The sequence below is a fragment of the Syngnathus floridae genome, unplaced genomic scaffold (assembly GCF_059516105.1).
Source record: "Syngnathus floridae isolate MCC-2025c unplaced genomic scaffold, RoL_Sflo_1.0 HiC_scaffold_52, whole genome shotgun sequence".
Taxonomy (NCBI): domain Eukaryota; kingdom Metazoa; phylum Chordata; class Actinopteri; order Syngnathiformes; family Syngnathidae; genus Syngnathus; species Syngnathus floridae.
In genome coordinates this window covers 169,543-175,000 of record NW_028284081.1, presented here as the reverse complement: position 1 = coordinate 175,000, position 5,458 = coordinate 169,543, and positions in this window count along the sequence as shown.

Here is a 5,458-nt window from a genome sequence, read left to right as displayed (position 1 = left end):
CTTTCGCGGTAGACCGGCGCGGCCGGCGGACGCCCACGTGGCGTGCCGCGAGTCGGATCGCGCGCTCGGCCTCCGTTGATGGCCGCTAGGTGCGTGCGTGGAATCGGGGCGTCTCGGTCTCGCTGCCGTACGGCTCGCGCTAGGCCTGCGGGGGCGGCGTCGGAGCGCGCGCTCGCGCGGCGGCCGTAGCGCTAGAGGGCGACCCGCAAGTGGGGAGGAACCGTCCACCCAACGCCGGCGCTAGCCGGGGCCGGTGGGGGCCCTACCAAGGCGGGTCATGGTCGCATGTCGGTCGGTCCGGCCTCTGTTTACCGAGGCGGCCGGCACCTCCATCTGCCTTGGATGCCCCGAATCCGCAGACTTTCCTCCGGCCTCAGCTTAACGAGACGGCCGTTGCCTCCATCCTTGGATGTTAACATTCGCAGAGTTTCAGCTCCGGGCTAGGGCGGGTGAAGTCGTCTCGAACCACGTGCCTGAAGGCCGCCTCGCGCCGGATGCAGGCCCCGCTCTGTCGTGCGGTGTGACCGTCCAACGCGGGCATCGCTAGATTAGCCGTGGCCACGATCCTTCCACACCGCGAGCCTTTCGCCCTCGGCCGGTGGTCGCTCAGTTCACGGGCCGCTGATCCCGCTCCATCTCTCCGGCCTGTGTTTAAGGAGGCGGCCGGTCCTCCTTCCTTGGATGGACCATTCGCATATTTTTCGCCCGGCCTGTGTTTAAGGAGGCGGCCGGTCCTCCTTCCTTGGATGGACCATTCGCATATTTTTCGCCCGGCCTGTGTTTAAGGAGGCGGCCGGTAACTCCCTTTCTTGGATGAGACCCAACATTCGCATATTTTTCGCCCGGCCTGTGTTTAAGGAGGCGGCCGGTCCTCCCATTCTGCCAGTGTTCCTTGGACTTTGAAAATTTCAAAGTCTTTCCGCTCCGGGCTAGGGCGGGTGAGGTCGTCTCGAACCACGTGCCTGAAGGCCGCCTCGCGCCAGATGCGGCCCCGCTCTGTCGTGCGGTGTGACCGTCCAACGCGGGCATCGCTAGATTAGCCGTGGCCACGATCCTTCCACACCGCGAGCCTTTCGCCCTCGGCCGGTGTCGGTCAACGTGTGGGTTTGGGGGGAAGGACGGCTGCCGGGAGCAGACAGCCGTCCCCGGGTGGGGTGTACAGTCCTTCCACCGCGGCCGCCGGGAGCAGACGGCCGTCGAGCGATTCTGCCATTGTTCCTAGGACTTTGTACATTTTAAAGACCCTCCGCGCGGGCCGCTGATCCCGCTCGGTCGCTCCGGCCTGTGTTTAAGGAGGCGGCCGGTCCTCCCATTCTGCCAGTGTTCCTTGGACTTTGAATATTTCAAAGTCTTTTCGCTCCGGGCTAGGGCGGGTGAGGTCGTCTCGAACCACGTGCCTGAAGGCCGCCTCGCGCCGGATGCAGGCCCCGCTCTGTCGTGCGGTGTGACCGTCCAACGCGGGCATCGCTAGATTAGCCGTGGCCACGATCCTTCCACACCGCGAGCCTTTCGCCCTCGGCCGGTGTCGGTCAACGTGTGGGGTGGGGGGGAAGGACGGCTGCCGGGAGCAGACAGCCGTCCCCGGGTGGGGTGTACAGTCCCTTCACCGCGGCCGCCGGGAGCAGACGGCCGTCGAGCGATTCTGCCATTGTCCCTAGGACTTTGTACATTTCAAAGACCCTGCGCGCGGGCCGCTGATCCCGCTCGGTCGCTCCGGCCTGTGTTTAAGGAGGCGGCCGGTCCTCCCATTCTGCCAGTGTTCCTTGGACTTTGAAAAGTCTTTCCGCTCCGGGCTAGGGCGGGTGAGGTCGTCTCGAACCACGTGCCTGAAGGCCGCCTCGCGCCGGATGCAGGCCCCGCTCTGTCGTGCGGTGTGACCGTCCAACGCGGGCATCGCTAGATTAGCCGTGGCCACGATCCTTCCACACCGCGAGCCTTTCGCCCTCGGCCGGTGTCGGTCAACGTGTGGGTTTGGGGGGAAGGACGGCTGCCGGGAGCAGACAGCCGTCCCCGGGTGGGGTGTACAGTCCCTTCACCGCGGCCGCCGGGAGCAGACGGCCGTCGAGCGATTCTGCCATTGTTCCTAGGACTTTGTACATTTTAAAGACCCTCCGCGCGGGCCGCTGATCCCGCTCGGTCGCTCCGGCCTGTGTTTAAGGAGGCGGCCGGTCCTCCCATTCTGCCAGTGTTCCTTGGACTTTGAATATTTCAAAGTCTTTCCGCTCCGGGCTAGGGCGGGTGAGGTCGCCTCGAACCACGTGCCTGAAGGCCGCCTCGCGCCGGATGCAGGCCCCGCTCTGTCGTGCGGTGTGACCGTCCAACGCGGGCATCGCTAGATTAGCCGTGGCCACGATCCTTCCACACCGCGAGCCTTTCGCCCTCGGCCGGTGTTCGCTCAATGCGCGGGCCGCTGATCCCGCTCCATCTCTCCGGCCTGTGTTTAAGGAGGCGGCCGGTCCTCCCATTCTGCCATTGTTCCTTGGACTTGTAAAAGTCTTTCCGCTCCGGGCTAGGGCGGGTGAGGTCGTCTCGAACCACGTGCCTGAAGGCCGCCTCGCGCCGGATGCAGGCCCCGCTCTGTCGTGCGGTGTGACCGTCCAACGCGGGCATCGCTAGATTAGCCGTGGCCACGATCCTTCCACACCGCGAGCCTTTCGCCCTCGGCTGGTGTTCGGCCAACGTGTGGGGAGGGGGTTAAGGACGGCTGCCGGGAGCAGACAGCCGTCCCCGGGAGGGGAGACTTCACGGCGGCCGCCGGGAGCAGACGGCCGTCGAGCGATTCTGCCAGCGTTCCTTGTACTTTGAATATTTCACAGCCGTGCTCGCACTTAGGAAATTTTCGAGCGCTGTGGCACTTAGAAATTTTTCGTCAAGAGAGGCACTTAGACATTTTTCGTCAAGAGAGGCACTTAGAAAATTTTTCTCTCTCTCTCTGTGTGCCTTCCAGGGTGCTGTGCAACCCTGCGTGTTGTGTTCCCACCGAGCAAGGGGCGCTGCTGGCGGCCATGACCAAGCGCTCGGCACCGGGCCCTTTCATTTTGTGGGGTAAATTATGCGCCCCCCATGCTCGTTCTGACTATATTTTGCGAAAGGGGGGTAAATCGTTGATGAGTACGCTGACTAGGGGGACCATTTAGCGTACTCTGGCGCACCTGAAGACCAAAGTTGGTACTGCACCCTCCCCCTGGTACCCCAGCCCCTGGTACCTAAAGAGGGAGAGGCCGAATTTTCGCTTTTTGGGGCCGACCGAGGGAACCAGCCGAGGCGGACACTTTTCGGCTCAAGAGCCGTTGGCACTTAGAAAAAATTCGCACAAGTTGGCAGGGCTACCAGGGGAAGAGGCCGAATTTTCGCTTTTGAAGGCCGACCGCGGGAACCAGCCGAGGCGGACACTTTTCGGCTCAAGAGCCGTTGGCACTTAGAAAATATTTGCCAAACTTGGCTTGACTTCCAGGAGAAGAGGCCGAATTTTCACTTTTGGTGGCCGACCTGGGGAACCAGCCGAGGCGGACACTTTTCGGCTCAAGAGCCGTTGGCACTTAGAAAATATTTGCCAAACTTGGCTTGACTTCCAGGAGAAGAGGCCGAATTTTCACTTTTGGTGGCCGTTATGGGGAACCAGCCGAGGCGGACACTTTTCGGCTCAAGAGCCGTTGGCACTTAGAAAATATTTGCCAAACATGGCTTGACTTCCAGGAGAAGAGGCCGAATTTTCACTTTTGGTGGCCGTTATGGGGAACCAGCCGAGGCGGACACTTTACGCTGGTTGAGTCGTTGGCACTTAGAAAATATTTGCCAAACTTGGCTTGACTTCCAGGAGAAGAGGCCGAATTTTCACTTTTGGTGGCCGACCTGGGGAACCAGCCGAGGCGGACACTTTACGCTGGTTGAGTCGTTGGCACTTAGAAAATATCTGCCAAACTTGGCTTGACTTCCAGGAGAAGAGGCCGAATTTTCACTTTTGGTGACCGACCTGGGGAACCAGCCGAGGCGGACACTTTACGCTGGTTGAGTCGTTGGCACTTAGAAAATATTTGCCAAACTTGGCTTGACTTCCAGGAGAAGAGGCCGAATTTTCACTTTTGGTGGCCGACCTGGGGAACCAGCCGAGGCGGACACTTTACGCTGGTTGAGTCGTTGGCACTTAGAAAATATTCGCCAAACTTGGCAAGACTTCCAGGAGAAGAGGCCGAATTTTCACTTTTGGTGGCCGACCTGGGGAACCAGCCGAGGCGGACACTTTAGGCTGGTTGAGTCGTTGGCACTCAGAAAATATTCGCCAAACTTGGCCAGACTTCCAGGAGAAGAGGCCGAATTTTCACTTTTGGTGACCGACCTGGGGAACCAGCCGAGGCGGACACTTTACGCTGGTTGAGTCGTTGGCACTTAGAAAATATTTGCCAAACTTGGCTTGACTTCCAGGAGAAGAGGCCGAATTTTCACTTTTGGTGGCCGACCTGGGGAACCAGCCGAGGCGGACACTTTACGCTGGTTGAGTCGTTGGCACTTAGAAAATATTCGCCAAACTTGGCAAGACTTCCAGGAGAAGAGGCCGAATTTTCACTTTTGGTGGCCGACCTGGGGAACCAGCCGAGGCGGACACTTTACGCTGGTTGAGTCGTTGGCACTTAGAAAATATTTGCCAAACTTGGCTTGACTTCCAGGAGAAGAGGCCGAATTTTCACTTTTCATGGCCGTTATGGGGAACCAGCCGAGGCGGACACTTTGCGCTGGTTGAGTCGTTGGCACTTAGAAAATATTTGCCAAACTTGGCTTGACTTCCAGGAGAAGAGGCCGAATTTTCACTTTTGGTGGCCGTTATGGGGAACCAGCCGAGGCGGACACTTTAGGCTGGTTGAGTCGTTGGCACTCAGAAAATATTCGCCAAACTTGGCCAGACTTCCAGGAGAAGAGGCCGAATTTTCACTTGTGGTACCCGACCTGGGGAACCAGCCGAGGCGGACACTTTAGGCTGGTTGAGTCGTTGGCACTTAGAAAATATTCGCCAAACTTGGCCAGACTTCCAGGAGAAGAGGCCGAATTTTCACTTGTGGTACCCGACCTGGGGAACCAGCCGAGGCGGACACTTTAGGCTGGTTGAGTCGTTGGCACTTAGAAAATATTTGCCAAACTTGGCTTGACTTCCAGGAGAAGAGGCCGAATTTTCACTTTTGGTGGCCGTTATGGGGAACCAGCCGAGGCGGACACTTTAGGCTGGTTGAGTCGTTGGCACTCAGAAAATATTCGCCAAACTTGGCCAGACTTCCAGGAGAAGAGGCTGAATTTTCACTTGTTCTGGCCGTTATGGGGAACCAGCCGAGGCGGACACTTTAGGCTGGTTTAGTCGTTGGCACTTAGAAAATATTCGCCAAACTTGGCCAGACTTCCAGGAGAAGAGGCCGAATTTTCACTTGTTCTGGCCGTTATGGGGAACCAGCCGAGGCGGACACTTTACGCT